Genomic DNA, 26,900 nt, shown 5'->3' with positions numbered 1-26,900 from the left:
CTCTTCCATTGTGCCAGCCTCCTCATTCTTCTTTCTCCAGTGCTGCATCTTCCTGCACGCTTTCTGCCACAACCCAAACAACAGAAAAAAAAAGATCTGAAATCCTCCTGAACTGCAGCCTACCTATCGTGGTCTCTATGAGTGCAGCCTTCCTTCTAGAAGCTTGTTCAGCTGGCTAAAACAGGACATTTGCCAGTGCAGCCAAAAGTTGGGTCTCATACTGGCCACCTCCTATACAGAGTGAAAAATTTTTCTCTCTCCCACAGCCATGGACATCGCTCCTCTTCCAGCTCAATGTCTTTCAAAGGGACTGTATTGAAAAGAAAAGGTGGATTGGTGCAAACCATTCTCTTTACCAGCAACAGAAATACCAAAGACTGTGTCCTTCTGACATAGTGAGCTGTCAAAGTAGTCCAGGGAAAAAATGGAAGTGGATTGGGTTATGGGATGGCAATGGAGACTGAAAAGAATCTGTATTTAGCATATATATCATGAAGGTAGAGCTAGTGATTTTCTCTGGCACTGCACATGGGAAGCAAGGGAAGGAGAGTAATCTAGAATGATGCCACCATTTTTGCATGAGAAATTCAGTACTCAGAGGTATCATTCAGAGAGATGGAGGAAACAAGAAGAGGAGCAAGTTGGGGGAAAGGGTAAGCGGAATCAAAAACTGTGTTGATACCTCAACTTTAGCATGCATAGTAGACTTGTAGTACAGATGGAGTTTAGGAGCAAGGTTGTATAGAGAGATAAATTGGAGAATCTGTAATTCTTGTATTTGTGGCAGATAATTAGACAAATGATTTCTAAATATTCCTCTGGCTACTACAGAATGTCAATAAATTCCTTAATGATACTAGAAGGAGAAATGTGGCTTAAATTTTCCCAGGGCTTTTCTAACCATTCAGCAATTCTCTTTCTTTTCAGCAAATGTTTGATAATTTTGCTGGAATATTGGGATAGGGGTGCTTTCCTTTTAAGGCTGCTATTTATTTGTGTATTTCTCTGGTCTTTAAGCTCTCAAGTAGAATCATCTGATATGATTTCTCAGTTAATATGGGCATTTTATAACTTGCCCAGAGCCTCATTGTTTTCAATTCTGTTTTTTTTTTCACCCCTATTAGTTCTTTAACCATATTTGTGACTTTATATTTTGAGACATTGTGGAACATTCTCCAGTAAAATAAAACTATAATACTATAGGAATAAAAAATACAATACTATAGTTAGAAAATAACTGTCGGGCTGGGCGCGGTGGCTCACGTCTATAATCCCAACACTTTGGGAGGCCGAGGCGGGCGGATCACAAGGTCAAGAGATTGAGACCATCCTGGCCAACACAGTGAAATCCCATCTCTACTAAAAATACAAAAATTAACTGGGCATGATGGCACACGCCTGTAGTCCCAGCTACTCGGGAGGCTGAGGCAGGAGAATCACTTGAACCTACTCTTTTTTTTTAAATGACCACGCCCTGTAGCAGCTCTCCCACTTACTGCACCATGTGACATTGGACAAGTCATTTAACATCTCTTGGCACAATTTCCCCACCTGTACGATAGAGGTAATAATCCTAATGCCTACCAGAAGGTAATAAACAAGGATTAAATGAGATAACACAGATAAAGTGCTTAGAACGGTGTTTGGAATTTAATAAGTCATGGCTATTGTGATTATCTTCTGCCGATGTAAGTGGTTCCACACATGAATAAATAAAGTTTGGTTGAATCCACTTCACAGTTAGAAGACTATTATTATAATCTCAACAAGATGCTTAGGGTGTAACAGGGGGAATATAGACAAATATAAAGGAACCAATATTCAGCATGTGATTAATCTTTCATCCACAGCATGAAACACAGAGCCTGGCACAAAGTATTTTCTCAATAATTAGTGTTAAATGGAAAAGCAAAGTAGATGTAGAGAGATAGGAAAATAAGAAACTTAAAAAGATTCCCAGTTTTCTGGCTTGAATTACTAAGTTGATGTTTCTGTCATAACACTTTGGGAGGCTGAGGCAGGAGGATCACTTGAGCCCAGGAATTCAAGACCAGCCTGGGCAACATGGTGAAACCACATCTCATACAGTTTGATTCTGTGTCACCACCCAAATCTCATATCGAATTATAATCCTCAATGCTGGAGGGAGGGGCCTGGTGGAAGGTGACTGGACTGTGGGGGTGGATTCCCCCTTGCTGTTCTCATGATAGTGAGTTCTTACAAGATCTGGTTGTTTAAAAGTATGTAGCATTTCCCCCTTCACTCTCTCTGTCTCCTACTCTGCCATGTGAAGATTGTGCCTGCTTCTCCTTCACCTTCTGCCGTGATTGGAAGTTTCCTGAGGCCTACCCAGCCATGCTTCCTGTACAGCCTGTGGAACCATGAGCCAATTAAATCTCTTTTCTTTCTGAATTACCCAGTCTCGGGTAGGTCTTTATAGCAGTGTGAGAATGGGCTAGTACACCATCTCGACAATTTTTTTTTAATTAGTTGAACCTGATGACCTGCCTTTGGTTCCAGCTCCATTTTGGAGGTTGAGGCAGGGAGATTGCTTGAGCCCAGGAAGCTGAGTCTACAATGAGCTGTGGTCATGCCATTGATTACACTCCAGCCTAAGTGACAGAGTGAGACCCTGTCTCCAAAAAAAAAAAAAAAAAAAAAAAAAAAAAGAGGTACAGAAGGAATCATGTATTTCAGGGGGAAGAAACCATGAGATTTGAGGTTATATTTAGTTTGAAATGTTCCTAAGACATTCACGTCTAGATGTTAGGCAGAGAGTTTGAGATATGGCACTCAAAATGGAGATATAAATGTGGGAGTGTGAAAAGAAACAATTGCAATAATTGTTGTAACAATGATTACAACAATTACTACAAATTTGGTTTAAAGATCTTAATTGGCTTTTTTATGCAATTCCAGAATCATAAAACACCTCATTATATAAAATAGAATGAGCGTTCCAATGAGCTGACCAGAGATTGGTTTATAGACAGAAAAAGGCTGAGGAAAGCAGAAACAGATAACAAAAAGTGGATTGGTTGTTTCAAAGTTACTTTCCTTGTAAAGGTTAAAGCAGAGGGGACTTCTTTATCACACTGGCTAAAATGGCCTGTTTGGGGATTTGGCTATTTTCTCTCATTCTTCTGATTTCTCAGGTCATATAAACAACTTAGTTTTGGCATGGAGATGTAGAACTTTAGCATGAGTGCCTCCATTTTGGTTTGGTCTGTTGGACCGAGGTGAGAGTGTGACCAAAGCTTAGGGCATTATTGCTACTCTCAGTTTTCAAAATTCTGAGTTTCCATACTCAACATGCCTATAGATTACGGTATCCTTATGATCATTCATTTCTTAGAATTTTTGTTGTTCCAGCTAAAGAGAGATCATTTGACATTAGACATATGACTGTATACAAACATTTAAAATATTTGAGAGAATACAGCACAACAGGGAGAATACTATTATGACTGTCTGGGTAATAATACTAGGAGTTTGGAGTTTGTAACTTAGCTAGGATCCCCATAAACTAAACCAACAAAAATCAAATAGGTGAAAGAATGAACCAGATGAGGAATCTACCCATTTTAGTCAAGCAGCCTGTCTGTTCTACTTATTCATGTGCAACAAGAAGTGTCAGCTACTGTGCAGATTCCTTCCTTTTCAGCCAATAGGTAGCGATTCCATTATCTAGTATCCCACGACTGGGTTACATTAAAGCAGGGAGTCAGAACAAGTGGGTCTAGAGGTCTGACTCTATAAAATGGGGCCATTGGTACAAGTCAAAAGATAATTGCATTAGAGATATTGCTACAGTTTACCCACTGAGTGGGATAAAAAGTCGCTTAGGTCATGTACAGATCTGGGTTTGGCATGACAGATCTGACATTTTGTCAAATTGCCTACATAAACTACTGATTTCGAAATTTTAATCACAGCATTATACTGCCAAGTGAGAAAGGTAGGCATAAGCAAGGCAAAACTAAGAGAGGTAAGGGTTTCATTATTGATAGGAAGTCTTAGTTCAACATCTTGAGAAAAGCTGTCCACTGCATGAAGTCATCAACTTCTCATTCTGGGTTGCAGTTTAAATGTCTCCGGTTAAGGCATCAGGCATTTTGATGAACTGTCTGTGTATGCCATACATCAGGCATGAGACTAGTTCCTTGAAATTTGCATTGAGTTGTCCAGCTTCAGCTTACAGGGCTTCAGGAACATAGCAGTTCTTGTTCTTAGTTGAAGAGTTGTAGCCAGACAGTAGAGAAAACAAAAATAATTCAGAATCTAGTTCATCCTATAGGTAGATGTTAAAAACTTGCAAACAATTAACAGCTAGAATTTTTTAAAGGTGAACTATAATTTTTATTTAGAAAAATATTTTTTTCTCTGTAGTCACCCTTATTTCTACCAAAGATAATCAGAATAAGACAAATGTGTTTACAAAATATATCTAGTTGACTAAACTTGGCCTGATTACAAAATTGAGAAGTCCAATTAGGACTAGGATTTGGCTTCCTAACCTCTAGAGATTAGGAAGCCAAACTTCAGACTTCACCTGTAGTATCTGTAAATTCATTCCAGCCACATTCACAAATATGTCATTCCAGCCTAAGCTTTAATATAATCAATATTTCCAATTTTATCCTGTTAAAAAGAGAACATATTCTTATTGAACTTATGCAAATAACTATATTGCCATAAAAGTAAAATACTCACTGATTGTTTCCAAATCTTGGAAGGAAGGGTCAAAAGGAGAGGGAAAAGTAAATGTTTTATTCTGTTTACAGAAGTATAATTTGCCAAATTATTCTAAGGTATAGATAGATAACTTAAGAGAAAAAAAAAATGTTTATTTAGATCTGGAATTTTTTTTATTTTCCAGCAAGAATGAGCAGTGTTTCAAATTAACAACATAAAACCCCATAATTCTTCATTTTCTCATTCAATCTCATGTAATTAATTTTTGTTCTGCAATTAATTTTGTTCTTAGCAGTTTTCCAAACTTACCAGTTTCTTCACTAGAGTTCTAGAAATTCTTACCCAGTCCAATGGTATGATCTTAAAGTTATTAAAAACCTGCACTTATAATTCCATTCTAACCTTTTCATGAATCTATTTGAAAATATAGTACTTTAGATTTATATATCACGTATTTAGGAATTTCAGACAACTTTTGAGACAGTCATATCAATAATGCATCCATAAATATAACCTAAGGTTTAGCATCATGTATTATTTTACAGTGCTTTTCATATCAAACAAACCTAATTAGTCCAATATCTCTCTTTTGCAAAGTGAGAGAAACATCCTTTAAGGTTTTTCAGGGGTACAACTGGAAAATTCCAAAGTTATTCAAGATTTAAAAGACCTAAGTTAGAATTTGATTTTGGGAGATTTGTCAAAATATTAAAAGCTTTAAAACAGTTGATCAAAACAGGATTTTAGGTTAATGTGAAATAACATTCATTTAACCAGAGTGACAATTTTAAAAGCTTCTAAAGGCAATTTTAAAAAGTTAGATGATTGTAGAAAACCTTAGCTTTTTAGTAAAGAAGACTCAGTTTTCTTAAATAAGCAAAGGCTCAGTAAATTCAACATGAAGAATAAGGAATCATCTTGATAAAACACAGAATCTTTGTTTCCTAGGCCAATTATCTAAAAGGTAAAGAAAGACCTTCTGCTGTTTCCTATTAAGAACACATCAATACTCCAAGAAAACTTTATTGCTTTAACTCAGAGAATGAAATTCTAGTTTTGCATTAGCATTTGATACTAATGGTCAATTTTTAGAAAAACTTACATACATGTCTTTGTCATTTTTGCCAGCTTGATCCCAAATAAAATTCATTTTACAGGATTAATCTTCTAAAAACCTACAGCATTCTGATTCATTCAATTTTTGTTCTTTGCCTTTCCCCTTTTTAAATTTTGAAACAGCTAGTTACTCTACTTTAGGAAAAAAAACTACTCTCTTTCTCCCTTAGCAAGAACACATTCTTATACTTTATAACATGCTGTATAAACATGCCTTACTTTCCTCACAGACAGAGTTGTTTCCTTATTATCCCTAGGTTTACTTACCAATACTAAGTAAAATTTTTAACACTCAGTGACCTTAATTTCAGTGAAAACTAGCGAATAAGCAAATTTGAACATTTTATATCAGGATTTTTTTAGATGGGCACCATTTCATAATTTTTACAAATATGTTTTCTTATAATACTATTTTTACATGTTAATTAACAGAATTAAAAATACTTAGCTTTTTTATATCATATAAAAACAAGATGCCAAAATTTATATTCAGGAATTAGTGTTTCAGTATTTTACTTAGAAATGACCCAGAAATTTCATGTATGTTTTTTATTTTGCATGACATGATATTAAGATTTCAAGTGACTGAAAAATATTTTTGAAATTACTACAAGTTCATCTATAAACTTTTACAATAGTGTAATTGTCTGATGGGTTCATCTTGCCCACTGCCCAGAAAAGCCGATGCACTGAGAGCAGCAGATTTTTACAGCCAAGAATGAGTTTAATAATTTCAGTGCTGGTTAAGTGGAAGAACAATAATTTATTATTATTAAAATCAGCTTCTCTGAGAACTCAAAGGCTTGGGTTTTTATGGATAATTTAGTGGGCAGGGGGCTAGGGAATGGTTGCTGCTAATTCATTGGGGATGAAATTATAAGAATGTGGAAAATGGTCCTCGTGTGCTGAGTCAGCCTCTGGGTGGGGGTCACAGGACCTGTTAAGTTATGAGTCAACTGTCCAGGTGGAGTCAGTTGTGGGTCTTGGAATGCAAAAGTCTGGAAAACATCTCAGAAGACCAATCTTAGGTTTTACAATAGCAATGTTATCTATAGGAGCAAGTGGGGAAGTTACAAATCTGTGACCTCAGGCTTCATGACTCTTGAGCAGTAAAGGATTATAGGAAAGCAGGGCATGGAACAATGGCTGGTTATCATTTGACTACACACACCTACATTTATCAGAATTCAGGCTCCTTGCATAATCTTAATCTTGTGGCCTTTCATTAGTCTTACAAAGGCAGTTTCAGTCCCCAGACAATGAGGAGATCAGTTTTAGGGAGGGACTATGATCATCCTTGTTTCAAAGTTAAACTATAAGCTAAATTCCTCCCATGGTTAGCTTGGCCTATGTCCAGGAATGAGAAAGGACAGCCAGTCTGTGAGGCTGAAATCAAGATAGAGTCAGCTATGCTAGACCTCTCTCTCTCACTGTTATAATCTTTGTAAGGGTTGTTTCAGTAGCCCCCACTTATCCGCAAGAGATATGTTTTAAGACCCTCAGTAGATGCTTGAAACCACAGATAGTACTGAACCCTATGTACACTATACATACATTTCTTTTTTCTTCTTCACAATTTCATAAATAGGAGATTTATTATTTTCATAGGTCTTAGCAACCTCACACACATTTTTCTTTCTTTATTAAGTAAAAAACTTTTACCTTCTGATCTTTCAAAGAGATATGCTTCTCATTGGCATACCTGAATTGCCGACATCACTAGTCTTGCACTTTGGGGCCACTATTAAGTAAAATAATGGTTACTTGAACACAGGCACTGTGATATGAGAACAGTTGATTTGATCGTTGAAATGACTACAAAGTCACTCACCAGTAGGTAATGCATACAGCCTGTTTATGCTGAACAAAGGGGTGATTTACATCCTGGGTGGGCTGGAACAGAACAGCATGAGGTTTCATCATGCTACTCAAAATGGCAGGGTGTTTAAAATGTATAATTTGTTTATTTTTGGAATCTTTTATTTAATATTTTCAGATTGCAGTTGGCCTTGGGTAACTAAAACCACAGAAAGCAAAACCTTGGCTAAAGGAGGACTAATGTATCCCATAATGTCCACCTAATTTCCTCATTCTTAATAATTATACTTGAATTGCTTCTTAAACAAAACTAGCCATTGAAGGAGCTCAGGGCACAGGACATGCCATCCCAAAATATATTTCTTTGATATATTATTTTGAGCTAAATATGCTTGAAAATAGTACAATGCAAGATGGCTCTTTTTGAATTTCCCTTATCTGCCTAAAGACAGATTTTCCCAAAGGGCCTCCATTGTCATCAACCCTTTCCCCAGAGAGTAACAGGAACCAGAGAAGAGTAACTTTTATCACAGGACAGGAGACTTAATCATACTCACACAAGACTTGTTAAAAATTATCATCTATTCTTTGAAGAGCCCATTTATCCTAAGCAAAGGAAGGTGTAGGTAGAAAGCCTGGTTAAGGCAAACTGGTCAAAATTGAGGCTTGTTTAGATCCAGGCTCTCTCTTTAATATAAAAATTTCCAGGAATTTTCCTTTATAGATGCAAATTTTTACGAAAACCTTCAAAACAGCCAGCCAAATGCCAAAAAGGTGTATTTTGGAGACTGACTGAGTTTCATGAGTGGTCTTTTCAATTTAGCTTATTTCTTAACTAGATTAATGACTCCAGGGAGGAGCCCATTAACAAACAGGATAAAGAAAGCATTCTTTATGCCTGGACTCAGCATGGATAGCTCTGATAAAGAAGCAAACCCACTTGACCTGACAGCCTAACCTTTATAAACACTTTAGCATTCTTTTGGCCTTCTTCTTCGATAGGATAGTAACTAAGCAAAAGATTAGCCAATTCCATTTTTGTTATCAATCAGTCACTTAAGCTTTTCATTTGCTTTTGAAAAGCATCCTTTAAAAGAGGCAATAAAATATTTGGAAATCTTTTCAGAAGCTTCTGCTCATCAATAGGCGTGACCCCAGATGGACCTAATTTGGGAACCCTAATTTTTAGAGGCACTTCTTTAAGTGCAGTGTTCTTCATCTGGAACATTCCACCTAATGTCCATTGAAATTTTAAATTATCTTTAGTAAAATTTCATCATTTTTGTAAGTATTTGCACCTTCTGGTGTCTAATACTTATATATGTAAAGGCAGGAATAGCTGGAAAGTATAGTACTCAGTTCTTTAGAAATTAAGGATCCTAATTTTTCATTAAATCTTGGATCTATCAAAGCCAAGATAAAAATCTGAGAGGAAAACCCCACTGGGTTGGGTTGTGTAATGCTTTTACAATGTAATTTGTTTCAAGGGCATTTCTTGAGCCTCACAGGCAGTACCCCATTCTGTGTCCAGTTTATCCTAAAACGGGAGATTTATTTTTTGGTGGTAAGCACTCTATAGCTATTAAGTGCCCAACTCATGCCTACCAGTTAAGTTGTGGTTTTGGCTCTGAGACCCCCTTGATCCACTTAGCCAGTAATTTTTCAGTTTCCATCTGACCCAGTCAGACACCTGAAGACTCCCTTACCTAAGTGTGCAATAAAAAGAAGCAAACAGGATAAACCTGTATTAGTCCATTTTCACAGTGCTATAAAGATACTACCTGAGACTGGCTAATTTAATTACAAAAGAGGTTTAATTGACTCACAGTTCCACGTGGCCGGGGAAGCCTCAGGAAACTTACAATCATAGCATAAGGTGAAGGAGAGGCAAGCACCTTCTTACATGGCAGCAGGAGACAGAGCACGTGCTGCAGTGGGGATGAGGAGTGCCACTTTTAAAACCATCTTATCTAATGAGAATTCCCTCAGTATCATGAGAACAGCATGGGGGAAACCACCCCCATGATCCAATCACCTCCCACCAGGTTCCTCCCTTGACACACAGAGATTACAATTTGGGATAAGATTTGAGTGGGGACACAGAGCCAAATCATATCAACCTGCAAATGCCTGCAAATTCCAAGAGCTGGAACTTGTGCCTCCTGAAGTAAAAACCACTTACTGCAGTTGCTGTCGCTTACCTTTAAAACTGCAGTTCTTGCCAGTAACTCATCAGCTCCTGCAAACCCAAAGGTCAAATACCCTCTCACAACACAAGCTAACCCTGGATTTGAAAACCATAAGATCAAATGGCTCAATGAAAAAAGAGCAGAGTTTGACCTGAGAGAAACTTGCAATCCCCAGACTCTGTGAAGACAGAGAACCTCAAAAGGGGTCAGCAGTGCCTCTCTTGTGTTCCTCAAGGAACATGTCATTGGGGTCCCTTCATGGTTGCCAGAACTATAATAGATAAAATGACAATAAATTTAGTTTCAAGATCTTAATTGGCTTTTGTGATTCTAGAGTTAAAAACACCTTATTCTATAAAATAGAATGAGTGTCACAATGGGTTTAGTAGAGGAGATTGGTTTTGTGAGAGAAATGTAAGGTAATGTAAATGCTTCTGCTTTCATCAGAAACAAAAAGTAGATTGGTTGTTTCAAAGTTACTTTGCTTGTAGAGATTAAAAGCAGGGAGGGCTTTCTCATCATGCCAGTTAAAACTGGTTGGTTTGGGGTTTTGACTATTATCTCTCATGCTTCTGGTTTCTCAGAACATCAGATGTGAAGTCAGTTTTGGCTTGGGTTGTGGAACTTTAGCATGAGTGCTTCCATTTTGGTTTGGTCTGTTGGGACTAAGTGCAGGAACTCAGTCCAAACCAACGGCTTCCTATGCATTTGATTTAACAAGAGTTATGAGCATATTTGTTGACAACTTAGTTCAGAGCAACAGACAAGATGTAGAGAGAGAAGTAAAGTAAGCCAAATGATATACAAGGCATACACCAGTCTCCAAGTATTTTCAGATCCTTTCCCTTTGCCTCAGTGGCCTTCCTCCAGATCACTCTTTTTGGTACCCTCGCTTCCTTAAGTCTTAATTACCTGCCAATCTTACTAATATCATGCCCCTTCCCAGGACTTTCTTTCGTCACTCTGCGTTAGTTCTCCCCATAGCACTTACAGCTATCTAATATGTTGAATCTTGTAATTATTTGTATTGCTTATCTGCTTACTCCCAATATGAGTTGTGTTCCATGAGAGCAGGATTTGGGTTTTTTTTCCTTTGTTTATTGCTTTAAACTAGGTGCATGTGCCAGGCACACAAAATGTGCTCAATGCATACGTACTATGTGGATGAAAAGTCTGGAAAATACCAAGTAATGCAGGATCATTCAGAGTAAGTAAAGGTCAAAGCAAAAATTGAGAAGATGTAACTGCAACTGGAGCACTAAGAGATGAAATACTTCTGGATGGAGTATTGAGAAAAACCAATGCCACAGAGGATTAGCAAAGAAAGAGTTTCAAGGGGAAAACAGCAAAACTACTAGAACATAATAGAGATACTAAGCTTTCTTCAGATGAGAAGATAAGTTCAGATAAGAACTGAAATTTCAACTGAGTAAAAACAATATCAAATTTGAATTTGAATGGATAAAAGTCCTTAGGCATCATGCATTCAGACTTATTGCGTGTAAGAATTTCTGTGGAAACCTGTTTCCCACAATGGAAGCAGGAAGTAAAGAAAAGTTACAAGAGCATCTGTTCTCATGAGATTTTCAGACTTGAATCACAAATTAAAGGAAGTTTGGATAGTTCGAGTAAAGTTCAGTTAACAAAGTTCAGATACTTATCTGAATTTTGATGGGAGTTATTAAAACCAAACGGAATACAATATACTACAGTTTATCTCCTAAAGATAAAAATTTATTTGAGAGCACTGACCATAATGGTAGTCACATCAAACGTGTAGTTATGAACTTTTCATATATGCTCTACATACTATAGTTGAAATGGAGAAAATGCATAGGATTTTTACTGTTGTTATAATTATTAGAGGTGAAATTAAATAAATCACATTAATCTGTGTGCCTGATATTTAACAAGCCAACATGTTTGTATAGTTTTTAGTTTTAAAGTAACATTTCATTAGCTGTAATATAAGTGAAATTTTAAAGTAAGATCAAAGGCATTAGGACAAATGACACTGAGAATAACTTTAAAACTCTTTCAGGTGCACATCAATAGGGTTTTTATTATAATACAAAACAATAGCTTGTAATAGCTTTTTAGGTACTTAAAAAAAACTTTTTTTTTTTTTTTTGCCTACACAAAAAACAAGCCCAAGGATATAGAGTATAAATTATATGTTAGATTGCATTTCAGTTTTGATGCAGGAGAACAAAATATTCCTTTCTGTTTATATCATTTTTTGCTAAAATTGATCTATATTTCAAAGCAATCAACAAATAATGCATACTCTGGGAAGCAACCCAATGCGAAGAGGACTTAAATCCATGGTATAAACCAGAACTGCATAAATTTAACTGAATTTTGGTTTGGCTAACACTTTAAGCCATTTCCAAATTTCTATATTCAGCAAAATCTGAAATGCATATTATACAGCCCAATTCTCTCCTTTCTTTTAAACTTATGTGTATTTAATAGGACATATAATCCATAAATCCTTATGCTTTTATAGCTAACTCATCATCATGCTTCATGAAATCTATTCAATCTTCAGAAAGCCAACAGATCCAAACTGTCTTAAAAAGTGACTCTCATAAGGAATACCCCAAACTGAAACCTTAAACTCTAAATGTATGAAATGTTCAAACCTAAATTGATGACTAGGGCATTATGCTCTAAGTAACACTCTTCTATCTTGAATTGAAATATATTACCTACAGAAAGGACCTCTGGCAGAAACACAAACCTAAAAAAGATGTCTTTCAAAAACAGTGCTACACTATTTTTTTCTCTAGTCTCTAGGCAGCTTTTTTTTTTTATGATGGAGCCCCACTCTGTTGCCCAGGCTGGAGTGCAGTGGTGCAATCTCAGCTCACTGCAACTTCCAGCTCCAGGGTTCAAGCAATTTTCTTGCCTCAGCCTCCCAAATATCTGGGATTACAGGCGCCTGCCAACATGCCAAGCTAAATGTTTTTGTATTTTTAGTAGAGACGGTGTTTCGTCATGTTGATGAGGATGGTCTCAAACTCCCAACCTCAGGTGATCCTCCTGCCTCGGCCTCCCAAAGTGCTGGGATTACAAGCATGAGCTACTGCACCTGGCCTTTAGGAAGCTTTTTATCTTGGTTCCAAAAAAGCTCATTTCAAATAATTTTGTCACAGACAAATTAAGCAATTAGGATTACAGACAATGGCATGATTCTGTTCTAACGGAAGAGCCTTTAGTACATTTTGATTTGTCCATGAGAGGTCAGGGAATGGCTAATGCTCCACTTCCTCACTGTTCTAGTGAACTTTTCATCTCAAAAGATCTTAGGGAAAGAGGATTTAATAGGAAATGTTAAGAGAAAATGTGGAAAAGAAAAGGCTGCAAACAGGAAGCTGTGGAAATCAACTACGCAAAGAAAATAAGGCTGTGAATTCATCTAATTGGTGACATTTTTCTATGATTATTTTTTTAAGCACTTATTAGGAAGTGAAGGTTAAAAAAGTGTGAGAGCTCTAGAGATTCAAGAAGGGGATTGAGGACATTACAAATAATTAATTTGTGAGCATTTGTGTTGAGGCTTTAAAATATCTTTGAGCAATGACAAGAAGCTTGCTGTTAAACATGCACTTTGAGTAGTTACACAGCTGTATTAAATCATGACCTTGTTCTTTGATTTACCTGAGCATACATCTCTGAGGATTAAAGAATAGGAGAAGATCACCAATATAAATGGAGAATAGAACCTAATGCTTAGCCAAAAGTCTCAGCTTCGTATTTCTTCTAAATTACTACAAATACTCTGATAAGTCTTCCCAATTAGATAGCACTGTCACAATCAGCAATGAAGCATGATTGTTATTGATAATATTTATGAGAAATATTTTAATATAAACTATACCCTCCCAACTCTTCCTTTAAATAACTAATCTATTTAGTTATTATCTCTATAATGCAGTTATATACAGCTAAAATATGCTTACGGGGTGAAAAGTGATAGAAAATTGGGTGGTCTACAAAATTTAAGAAGACAAATAGGGATCATTTGAAGGAGAGATAATAATTTAAAAACTAGTTGAAATAACTCTAAACAAACCCCCGGAAAGCTACCTGCTTGACATTCAAATTTCCGAAAGGAGCACCCAGGTCAATTTTCATCTCAATTTTGCAAAATTCTGATACAATGTCTTGCTTTATCTTTTAGCTGTAGCAATTACTACTATTATATGTACATATTTTATTGTTTTAAGTCATTAATTTGTCAGTTATACATTCACGTAATATGAAGGATCAAATAATTTTACTAGCTTTGTTAAGAAAAAAGAAGCAGCTACCCAAACTCACTCTCCTTGCTGTCTTTTTCCCTTTCCAAAAATAAATACCTTCATTGTTTTTAGATAATTATTTTGTCATTTAGCCTATATCCTTTTTTGTAGCTGGGACTATAGGGGCATGCCACTGTGCCTAGCTAATTTTAAACTGTTTGCGGAGATGGAGTCTTGTTTTGTTGCCCAGGCTTGTCTTGAACTCGTGGGCTCAAGTGATTCTCCTGCCTCAGCCTCCCAAAGTGCTGAAATTATAGTTGTGAGCCACTACTCCCGGCTGGCACTATATCTTTAATGAATATACACACTCTTGATTTTTAAATTATTTAATCACCGATTGTATTCCCATGATTTTAAAAAATTAAAAATCAAGGAGCTGAGTATGGATGACTATTTTTTCAGATTGCTGAAATAACACTGCACGACAAAGGACCCCCTAAATATCACTGGTTAAATAAACAAATGTCTGCTTCAAGATGTGGAGTTATTTTCAGATCTGCTGCATGTGTCATTCTGGAGCTAGTAAACTACCCAGGTCATGCTCTGCTTATGAGGAAAAACATGTGACAGTCAAGTCAAACCACATAGGCACCTAGAAAGCCTCTGCTCACATTGCTTCTATACGTGTTGCATTGGCCAAAGCACATGATATGGTCAAGTCTTCATCAAAGGGGCCAGGCAACAAGAAAAGTAAGTAAATAATCTACTGCAGAAGACCCTCCCTGCCAGAATACATACACACTGGCCTCACCAAACACTCTCAATTTCCTTATCCTCTTGTTATCATTGTGCTAAAATAATTTTAGTGAGACCAGTGTTACTTATATTTTTGTGCCTATGTAAATGTAGTGAATGTTTCATAGCTACACCACTTAGTATACTTTGTGTACTCTCTTTTGTGTACAGATTGTTTTCTTTTGTAATTAATTACTATATTTTTAATTTACTTACTTTTCGTGTATTGTTAAATTGCTAAATCATTCTCATACACCCCACAAATTGTCCATATCTTTTTGCAGTACATTCAGATAAATCAGTTATTCTACCAATGTAATCTTAGAGTTTTCTGATCTGCAGTTGTCCTCAATCTGTTCTGGTACACCAGCTGTCACCTACGATCTTCAACACTCCCCTAGGATTTTCTTTGACTCTTTCTTCTGAAGTGGATCTTCCATTTCTTGTATCCATGCATTCCTCCTTCTTGGTTTACACTATCATTTTAGTAGATAACATTCTCTGGTAAATTCCTGAGAAAAGGTGCAATAGAGATGCACTTTTGAGACCCAACTTGTTTAAAAATATCTTTATATAGAAAAAGAAAATAAAGAAAAGAAAAAGAAGATAAAGATCTTTTTAAACAAGTTGGGTCTCAAAAGTGCATCTCCACTGCACCTTTTCTCAGGAATTTGGAAAGAAAATGTGGCAAATATACACAATGGAATACTATGCAGCCATAAAAAAGGATGAGTTCATGTTCTTTGCAGGGACTCAAATAAAGCTAGAAATCATCATTCTCAGCAAACAAACACAAGAACAGAAAAGAAAGCATCATATGTTCTCACTCATAAGTGGGAGTTGAATAATGAGAACACATGGACACAGGGAGAGGAACATCACGCACCAGGGCCTGTCAGGGGATGAGTGGCTAGGGGAGGGATAGCATTAGGAGAAATACCTAATGTGGATGACAGGTTGATGGGTGCAGCAAACCACCATGGCACCTGTATACTTATTTAACAAACCTGTATGTTCTGCACATGTATCCCAAAACTTAAAGTATAATAAAAACAATTTAAAAAACTTTATTTTAACATCACATGTAATTTTTAGCTAAACTGAGTCTAGATATCTAGATTAGAAATGATTTTCCTTCAGAGTTTTGAAAATCTCACTCAGTCATCTCTAGTTTTAGTAATGTCGATGAAAATTTTAAAAAAATTAGATTCCTAGTATTTTGAGAACTATATTATGCATTTTCAATACATAATCTCAGAGAATCTTCTCTTTGCTCCCAATGTCCTGAAAAATTATAATGTGCCTGAGCATAGGCCTTTCGATTTGAAATTTTATTCATTGACTTTGGAAAAATTTCTAGAATTATTTCATTGATAATGAGGTTACCAAGCAGTTTTCTCTATTCATTGTCTCTGGCTGGTGTACTCTTATCTGGTCTTTAAATTTTCTCTTATTTTCCATTTGTGTCCTTTTGCTCTACTTTTTGTGAATATCTTCACTTATATCTGTCCTCTGCTTTGAGACATTTTTCCTAATTTACTATCAAATTTTATTCTCTAAAAGTTTTCAATATTTTGTTCTTTGACAGTTCCTTTTTATATTCACTTATTTTTTATGATTTCTCTGAATACTATGTATTTCCCTTATCTCCCTGAGAATTTATTTATGCTTCAGAGCCTCTATTTTAAAAATTAATATGTATTAATAATTCACATACCATAAAATTCACCATTTAAAATTGTACAATTCAATGGTTTCTAGTATAGTCACAAGATTGTGCAAACATTACTAACTCCAGAAGATTTTTCATGAACCCAAAAAGAAACCTTGTGTTATCAGTCACACCCAAATGGTGACTACTTCCTGAGTTGCTGGCAAATAATCTCCTGTCTCTATAAGTTTTTCTATTCTATGGATTTTTTATAAACAGAATCATACAAAATATGGCCATTTTTTCACCTAAACTAATATTTTTGAGGTTCATCCAAGTTGTAGCATATATTAGGACTGTATTTCTTTTTTGTGATCAAGTAGTGTCCCATTGGATGGATAAACAGTCAAGCATCATTTACTAATGGGATGCATTGAAAATGCATCATTATGTGATTTTGTTGTCCTGCAACATTGTAGAGTCTAGTTACACAAACCTAGATGGTATAGCTTACTATATACCTAGGTTATGTGGTACAGCCCATTGCTTCTAAGCTACAAATTCATACAGCATGTTACTGAAGTTAATACTGTAGGCGAATGTAACACATTGCTAAGTATTTGTGTATCTAAACATAAAAAAGGTATAGTGAAACTACAGTATAAAAGATAAAAAATGGTATCTGTATAAGGCACTTACCATAAATGGAGCTTGCAGGACTGGAAGTTGCTCTAGGTGAGTGAGTGAGCGAGTGGTGAGTGTGAAGGTCTATGACATCACTAAACATCACTGTAGACTTTAGAAACACTGTACACTTAGGCTCCACTAAATTTATTTACATTTTTTTCTTTCCTCAATAGTGAATTAACCTTAGCTTACTATAACTTTTTAACTTTATAAGCTAATTTCTTAAAACTTTTTGACTCCTTTGTAATTACAGTTAGCTTGAAAACACTGTATATCTATACAAAATATTTATATTTTATTCTGTAAGCTTTTTCTATTTTTAAATTATTAGTATTATGTTTTACTTTCAAACTTGTTGAAAATGAAGACACAAGCACACACATTTGCCTAGGCCTACACAGGGTCAGGATCCTCAATATGACTGTCTTCCACCTCTACATCTTGTCCCACTGGAAGGTCTTCAGGGGCAGTAACACATATGGAGCTGGCATCTCCTATGATAACAATGGAGAGGTATCCAAGGGAGATACCTCTCCTTTGGATACCTCCTGAAGGACCTACCTGAGCCTATTTTATATTAGACTGTTTTTTATAATAAGGAGAAGGAGTACACTTTAAAATAATGATAAAAGTATAAGATAGTAAATACATAAACCAGTAACATAGTTGTTTGTTATCATTATCAAATGTTATATATAAAGTACATAATTATATATGCTAGACTTTTATATGACTGGCAGCACAATAGGTTTGTTTACACCAGTATCACCACAAGTGCATGAGTAATGCATTGTACTATGATATTACAACAGCTACAGTGTCACTAGGCAATGGGAATTTTTCAGCTCCATTGTAATCTTATGCGACTACTCTCATATATGTGGTCTGTCATTGACAGGAGCATTAGATGTTTCACGACTGTGTCACTTTTATTTATCTATTCATCAATTGATAGACAATGGAATTATTTCTACTTTTTGTCTATTACAAATACTGCTGCTATAAACATTCATGTACAAGTTTGTATATTAATATATGTTTTTGAGTTTTCTTGAATATATACCTAAGAAGTGAACTTGCTGGTTTATATGATAACTCTACATTTAACGTTTTGAGGAACTGCCAAACTGTTCTCCAAAGGTTGCACCATTTTTCATTCCTACTCACAATGCATGAGGGTTCTAATTTAATCACCATTTCACCATTTAAAAAAATTATTATAGACATTTTACTGTGTGTAAAGTAGTATTTCATTATGGCTTTGATTTGCATTTTCCTAATGAATAATGATGTTGATTATCTTTTTATATGGTTATTTATCATTTTTACATGTTTAGAGAAGTGTTTATTCAGATCCTTTGCCCATTTTAAACTGGATTATTTGTTTTTTTAAAATTGTTGAGTTATATAGAGTTCTTTATATATTCTGGATATTAATCCCTTATCAGACATATGATTTACAAATATGTTATCCTACTTTGTGGGTTTTTGTACTTTCTTAATAGCGTCATTTGAAGAACAAAGTTTTGGATTTGAAGTCCAATTTATCTATATTTTATTTTGTTGGCTGTGCTGTTGGTGTTATGCCCATGAAATCATTGTCAAATCCAATGACATGAATATTTTCCTCATTGTTTTCTCCTAAGAGTTGCACAGTTTTAATTAATAGTCTTACGAGTGATTTATATGAAGTTAATTTTTGTATACATTGTGAGCTATGTGCCCAAATTCATTTCTTTTCATCTGGATATTCTGTTGTCCCCAAACAATTTGTTGAAAAATTATTGTCTTCTGATTAAATGACCTTAGTGCCCTTGTCAATACTAAATTGTACAGGTTTATTTACAGACTTTGAGTTCCATTCCATGAAGTGATATGTCTATCTTTATGTCAGTATCACACTGTCTTAATCACACTATCAACCAAAGTGTGATACTGTCATAAAGATAGGATATGTCTACCTTTCCCCAAGATGTTTTGGCTATTTTGGGACTCTTGCAGTTCCATATGGATTAGGATCAACTTTTCCATTTCAGTGAATAATACAGATGGAATTTTGATAGGGACTGCATTGAATCTGTAGATTAATTTGAGAAGTATCACCATCTTAACAACATTTTGTCTTCAAATCCATGAACATGTGATGTGCTTCTGTTTATTAGATACTTTTCATTTTTTTTCAACATGAATTTCAACAATGAATTGGGGTTTTCAAAGTATTAGTTTTGTAATTCTTTTTTTTAATTGTTCATAAGCATTTTACTTGTTTTAATGATATTTATATATGGAATTGTTTTCTAAATTTTATTTTCATATCATTCATTGCTAGTGTATATACAATTGACTTTGTATGTTGAACTTGTATATTACAACCTTGCTGTAAATATTTATTACTCTAACAGTTTTATGTGTGAGTGTATGCATGTGCATTATTTAAAATTTTTATATAACATGTCTCTAGCAAATAGAGATAATTTTGTTTTTTCTCTCCAATCTGGATGTTTTTCAGTTCTTTTTTTTTTTTTTTTTGTCTAACCTCCAGCACAATACTGAATGAAAGCAGCAAGAGTTAATATCTTTCCCTTTTCTCATGATCTTAAGTGACAAATGTTAGTTTTTTCATGGTTAAGGATGAAGTTAACTGTGGGTTTTTCATAGACGCCATTTATTAGGTTACAATACTTTCCCTCTTTTTCTATTTTTTTTAAATGTTTCATCATGAGGAGTGTTGAATTTTGTCAAAAGTTTTTCTGTCTGTTGAGATGATCATGTGTTTTTCCTCTTTATTATAATATTATGTTACATTATATTGATCAATATTCATATATTGAACTATGCATATATTCTGAGATAAATCTCACTCATGGTATATAATTCTTTATATGTGCTGATGAATTCATTTGTTTAATCTTGATTATCTAATTTGTTGGCATATAATTGTTCATAATATTCCCTTATTTCTGTGATGTTTTTAGTGATGTCTTTTCTTTCATTCCTGATAGTAGTAATTTCCCTTCTCTCTTTTCTTCTCGGTTTCTATAGCTAACATTTTGTCAGTTTGTTGATCTTTTCAAAATAATCAGCATTTGGTTTCATTGATTATTTGTCTAGTTTTCTTATTGTCAATTTTGTGTATTCAGAATCTAATCTTTGATGTTTTTTTCTGTCTGCTTTAATTGGGTTTTGACTTTTCTTTCTTTCTTTTTGTTTTTTTCTTGTTTCATAAAGTAGAAGTGTAAGTACAGACTGATTTGCAAACTTCTTTTTAATATAGGTCTTAAGACAATGAGAAATTTCCTTCTGTGTCCTACTTTCACTTCATTCCCTAAGTTTTGGTATGTGGTGTTTCCGTTTTATTAATCACAGAGCATTTTCTAATTTACTTTATGATTTCTTCTTTGACCCATTGGTTGCTTAGAAATGTTATTTAATTTCCCTGCATTTGTGAATTTCTCAGTTTCTTGTTATTTACTTTAAGTTTCCTTTCTTTGGAGTCAGAGAACATAATTTGTATGTTTTCAATTCTTTTGAATTTGTTAGGATGGGTTTTGTGGCCAAACATATGGCCTGTCTTGGAGAATGTTCCATGTGCACTTGAGAAGAATGTGTATTGTGCTGTTGTTGATGGAGTGTTCTACAGATGTCTTTCAGGTCTAGTTCATTTACAGTGTTATTCAAGTTTTCTACATCCTGGGACCTCCTGTCTAGTTGTTTATCTAGCATTGAAAGTGGGGTATTGAAGTCAGCAATACTGATTATTGAGATGTCTCTTTCTTTGTTCAATTCTATCATTATTTACTTCATGGATTTTTGGGGCTCCATTGTTCTGTTTATAATTGTTATATCCTCTTGATGGACTGACTTTTTATCATTATAAAATATCCTTTGTTTTCTCTGGTAACGATGGTTTTTGTCTTCAAATCTGTTTTTTATTTTTGATATTAGTATAACCACTCCAAACTCTCTTGCTGTTACTGTTTACTTGGTATGTATTTTTTCTGGCCTTTTATTTTCAATCTGTTTATATCTTTAAGTCTAAAGTATCAACAGCACATAGATGGATCATTGTTTTAGCCATTCTTTCAATCTCTAACTTTAATTGTAGTATATGATCAATTAACGTTTAATGTAATAAGTGACATGGTAGAATTCATATCTTCCATTTTGCTATATGTTTTCAACCTGCCATGTCTTTTTTTGTTCCTTAATTTCTTCATTACTGCCATTTTTTTGTTAAATTAATTTTTTTTGATATTTAATTCTCTTATCATCTTTTACTAAGTATTTCTCAGTTGTTTTCTTAGCGGTTGTCCTTGGAATTTCATTAAGGATCTTAACTTATAATAATCCAGTTTGTATTAATACCAATTTAAGTTCAATAGTACATATTATGGGCTTATGTTCCCCAAAATTAATATGTTGAAGTTCTAACACGCAGTCTTTTAGAATATGACTATATTTGGAGATAGGGTCTTTAAAGGGGTTATTAGGTTAAAATGGAGTCATTAGGATGGACTCTAATATGTCACATTTTACTATTAGAAGAATAAATGTAGACACAGATACATATAGAGGAAGGAACATGTGAACACACAGGGAGAAGATGGCAATTCACAAGCCAAAGAGAGAGGCCTTAGAAGATACCAGCCCTCCTGACACCTTGATCTTGGACTTCTAGCTTCTAGACCTGTAAGAAAATAAATTTTATTTGTTTAAACCACCCAGTCTGTGATGCTTTATTATGGTAGCCTTAGCAAACTAATATGGCATACAAATATTTTGCTTCTATGTTTTACCCCCCCTTAATGCTTTATTGTTTCAAATTACATCTATATACATTGTATGTCCATCAACTTAACGTGTATTATTAAGATAGGAAGCAAAAGTTACAAAGGATATATTTATACATTCTGCAAACAGAAGATATATTTCTATATTCTCTGATATTTATGTCTTTACATTTACTGTGCTTTTTAGTTTTTTGGGTGGTTTTGAGTTACCATTTAATATGTGTGATGATTAATTTTGTGTCAACTTGACTGGGCTAAACAATGACCAGAAAAACTGTAAAACATTAGTTCTGTGTGTGTCTGTGAGGGTGCTTCTACAAGACATTAGCATTTGGATCAGTAACTGAATACCAATGTTCTGCCCTCACCAAAAGTGAGTGGTCATCATCTAATGTATATTGAGGGCCCTAACAGAACAAAAAAGTGGAGAAAGAGCAAATTTTCTGTCTTCTAGAGCTGGGACATCCATCTTTCTCCTGCCCTCAGACGTCAAACCTCCTCATTCTTAGGCCTTTAAGCTCCAGGATTTACATGAGTGCACCGCTCTGCCCCCTGATTCTCAGACCTTTGGATTTGGACTGGGAATTGCACCATTGGCTGCCCACATTCTCAGGGCTTCAAACAGACTGAATCACACCACTGGCTTTCAGCTTATAGAGAGCAGATGGTGGGACTTCTCAGCCTCCTAATTACAAATGTCATATTCTATAATAAATTAAACACACACACACACTCAGGTCTTCTACTGGTTCTGTTTCTGTGCGGAATGCTGACTAATACAATGTGCTGTGTCATTTCAGTCTGAAAGACACTTTTTAGTACTTTTTATAAGACAGGACTGCTAAGGACATATATCAGTTTATATTTATCTGGGAATGTATTCATTTCTTCTTCATTTTGGAAGGATAGTTTTGCTAGATACAGAATTCATGATTGTCAGCTTTCTCTTTCATCACTTAGAATACATCATCTCTCTGCTTTCTGACCTCCATGGTTCCAGAAGAGAAAAAAACTGATCTGATCAATCTTATGAAAGATTCCTGTCCATAATAAATCATTTGTGACCTTCAAGATTTTATCTTTGGCCGGGTGCAGTGGCTTATGCCTGTCATTCAAGCATTTGGGAAGGCTGAAGCGGGCAGATCACTTGAGGTCAGGAGTTCACCTGGCCAACCTGGTGAAACCCCATCTCTACTAAAAATACAAAAATTTAGCCAGGCGTGGTAACACGTGCCTGTAGTCTCAGCTACTTGTGAGGCTGAGGCAGAAGAATCGCTTTAACCTGGGAGGCAGAGGTGGCAGTAAGCTGAGATCATACCACTGGACTCCAGCCTGGACAATAAAGTGAAACTCTGTCTCAAAAAAAAAAAAAAAAAAAAGATTTTTATCTTTGTTTTTTTTCACTTTCCACAGTTTGATTGTGATGTATCCAGGTGTGGATTTGCTTTAGTTTGTCTTACATAGAGTTTGTTGAGTTTTTTGGATGTGTAGACCAATGTTTGTTTATTTCTATCAAAGCTGGGAAATTTTTAGCCTTTATTTCCTCAAACTATAGACTAATTCTATGGAGTCTCTACTGCCTGACCTCTACGACCTCAAACATTTTTCTCTTTCTGTTCTTCTGGGATACATATTATGTATATCTACATACTTTTTATAATGTCCCATAGTTCTCTGAAGGTATGCTCTTTCTTTATTGCTCCCTCCCTTTTGTTCTTCCTTTTTTTCCTTCAATTCTTTTTGTTGTTGTCATTGTCTCTTATGCTAATCTTAATTGACCTGTATTTAAATTTGCTGAGTTTTTTGCCTGATCAAATATGCTGCTCAGGCCCTTTATTAAATTTTTCTTGTTTTCTTTTACTTTTATTTTTAATATTTATGGGTAAATAGTAGCTGTATAATTTATGGGGTAAGTGAGACATTTTGATAAAGGCATACAATGTGTAACAGTTACATCAGGGTAAGTGGGATATATATCACCTCAAACATTTATCATTTCCTTGTGTTACAAACATTCAAATTATACTCTTTTCATTATTTATTTATTTGTTTGTTTTGAGACAGAGTCTCACTCTGTCGCCCAGGCTGGAGTCCAATGGCTTGATCTCATCTCACTGCAACCTCCACCTCCCAGGTTCAAGCAATTTTCCTGCCTTCGCTTCCCAAGTAGCTGGGATTACAGGCACCTGCCACCTCGCCCAGCTAATTGTTGTATTTTTAGTAGAGACGGGGTTTCACCATGTTGGTCAGGCTGGTCTCAAACTCCTAACCTCAGGTGATTCACCACCTGAGGTCTCCCAAAGTGTTGGGATTACAGGCGTGAGCCACTGCTCTCGGCCTTTTTTAGTTATTTGTAAAAGTACAGTAAATTATTCGTGACTGTGATCACCCTGTTATACTATCAAATACTAGATCTTATTATTCTATCTAACTATATTTTGTCGTCATTAATCATCCCCTTTTCTTCTCTGCCTCCTGCTACTCTTGTCAGCCTCTGGTAACCATCATTCTGCTCTCTATCTCCATCGGTTCAAGTGACTTAATTTTTAGATTTCACAAATGTGTGAGAGTGTGTGAAGTTTGTCTTTCTGTGCCTGGTTTATTTCACTTAACATAGTTGATTTACAGTTCCATCTATAATGGTGCAAATGACAGGATCTTTTTTATGGTTGAATAGTACGTCATTGTGTACATATACCACATTTTCTTTATCCATTTGTCTGTTGATGGACACTGAGGTTGCTTCCAAATCTTGCTTTCCTGAAGTATTGGCGAACAGTGCTGCAATAAATATGAAAATGCAGATATCTCTTCAATATACTGATCTCCTTTCATTTAGGTGTATACCTATCAATGGATTACTTGAGCATATGGTAGTTTTATTTTTAATTTTTGAGGCTCCTCTATACCATTGTGCACTGTGGTTGTACTAATTTACATTCTCACCAACAGTGTTAGAGGTTTCCCTTTTATCCACATCCTCCCCAGAATTTGTTATTGCCTTTCTTTTGGATAAAAGTCATTTTAACTAGGGTGAGACAGTATCTCATTGTTGTTCTTATTTATATTTTTCTGATGATCAATGATGTTGAGCACCTTTTCATATATGTGTTTGCCATTTGTATGTCATCTTTTGAGAAATGTCTATTCTGATATTTTGCCTATTTTTGATAGGATTATTAGATGTTTTTCCTATTGAGTTGTTTGAGCTGCGTATATATTCTGGTTACTAATCTTATATGAAATAGATCATTGGCTATTACATTTTTAATCCATTCAGCCACTCTATGTCTTTTGGTTGGAGAGTTTAGCGCATTTACATTCAATGTTATTTTTGATAAGTAAGGACTTACTCTTTCCATTTGTTATTTGTTTTCTGATTGTTTGTGTTTTTCTCTTTCTTCCATTCTTTCTTCTTGTCTTCCTTTTAGGGAAGGTGATTTTCTCTGGTGGTATGTTTTAACTTCTGGCTTTTTATTTTTTTATGTGTATGTTGTAGGTTTTATGATTTAATGTAACCACAAGGCTTGCAAATAACATCTTAAAACCTGTTGTTTTAAATTCTTGTCCACTTACCACATTGCACAAACAAACTAACAACAGGGAAAGTGAAAACTAATAAAAAATCCACCTTTTAAGTTCATGCTCCTACTTTTCAACTTTTTGTTGCTTCTGTTTATATCTTCTTATGCTATGCCTTGAAGTTGTTGTTGTTGTTATTTTTGGTAGGCTTATAGTTTAGTCTTTCTGCTCAAGAAATAAGTAATTTATATACTACAATTGCAATGTTATAATATTCTGTGTTTGTCTGTGTTTACTCTACTTACTATTACTGGTGAATTTTATACCGTCAGGTGATTTCTCATTGCTCATTAATATCCGTTCAGATAGAAGAACTTGTTTTAGCATTTTCTGTAAGACAGGTCTGGTGTTAACAAAATCCTTCAGCATATTTTTTTCTAGGAAAGTCTTTATTTCTCCTTCATGTTTGAAGGATAATTTTATTGGCTATACTATTCTAGTATAAAAAGTTTTATTTCCTTTTTGTCCGACATCTTAGCAAGCCTATGGTGTCCGCTGCTGCTCTCTGAGCTTCGCAATGCCTCCCAAGGACGACAAGAAGAAGAAGGACGCCAGAAAGTCGGCCAAGAAAGACAAAGACCCAGTGAACAAATCCGGGGGCAAGGCCAAAAAGAAGAAGTGGTCCAAAGGCAAAGTTCAGGACAGGCTCAATAACTTAGTCTTGTTTGACAAAGCTACCTATGACAAACTCTGTAAGGAAGTTCCAAAACTATAAACTTATAACCCCAGCTGTGGTCTCTGAGAGACTGAAGATTCGAGGCTCCCTGGCCAGGGCAGCCCTTCAGGAGCTCCTTAGTAAAGGACTTATCAAACTGGTTTCAAAGCACAGAGCTCAAGTAATTTACACCAGAAATACCAAGGGCGGAGATGCTCCAGCTGCTGGTGAAGATGCATGAATATGTCCAACCAACTGTACATTTGGAAAAATAAAACTTTATTAAATTAAAAAAAAAAGTTTTATTTCTTTAGCACTTTAAATATGTAATGCCTCTCTCTCGACCTGTTAGGTTTCCACTGAGAAGTCTGCTGCCACATGCATTTGAGTTCCTTTGTATGTAATTTATTTCTTTTCTCTTGCTGCTTTTAGAATCCTTTCTTTATCTTTAACCTTTGGGAGTTTGATTATCCAGTGTCTTGAGATAATCTTGTTTGGGCTCAATCTGCTTGGTGTTCTATAATCTTGTATTTGAATCTTGATATCTTTCTCTAGCTTTGGGAAGTTCTCTGTTAGTATTTCTTTGAATAAAACTTCTACCCTGATCTCTCTCTCTACCTCCTCTTTAAGGTTAATAAGTCTCATATTTGTCCTTTTGAAGCTATTTTCTATATC

The 26,900-nt window shown here is 35.2% G+C and overlaps 1 long non-coding RNA gene and 1 pseudogene across 2 annotated transcripts in view; both read left to right on the top strand.

Annotated features, from left to right (window-relative positions):
• Positions 1-26,900, top strand: part of LOC111537012 — a 99,393-nt gene that overhangs the window by 38,287 nt on the left and 34,206 nt on the right. The window lies entirely within an intron of this gene.
• Positions 26,073-26,524, top strand: LOC111537011 (annotated as a pseudogene). Its single transcript, XR_002729882.1, has one exon. The product of XR_002729882.1 is annotated as a 40S ribosomal protein S25 pseudogene (transcript).

This window comes from Piliocolobus tephrosceles, chromosome 1, assembly GCF_002776525.5.
Source record: "Piliocolobus tephrosceles isolate RC106 chromosome 1, ASM277652v3, whole genome shotgun sequence".
Classification (NCBI taxonomy): Eukaryota; Metazoa; Chordata; class Mammalia; order Primates; family Cercopithecidae; genus Piliocolobus; species Piliocolobus tephrosceles.
The sequence above is the reverse complement of the archived record's forward strand: the minus strand, read 5'-3'. Positions and strand labels throughout refer to the sequence as shown.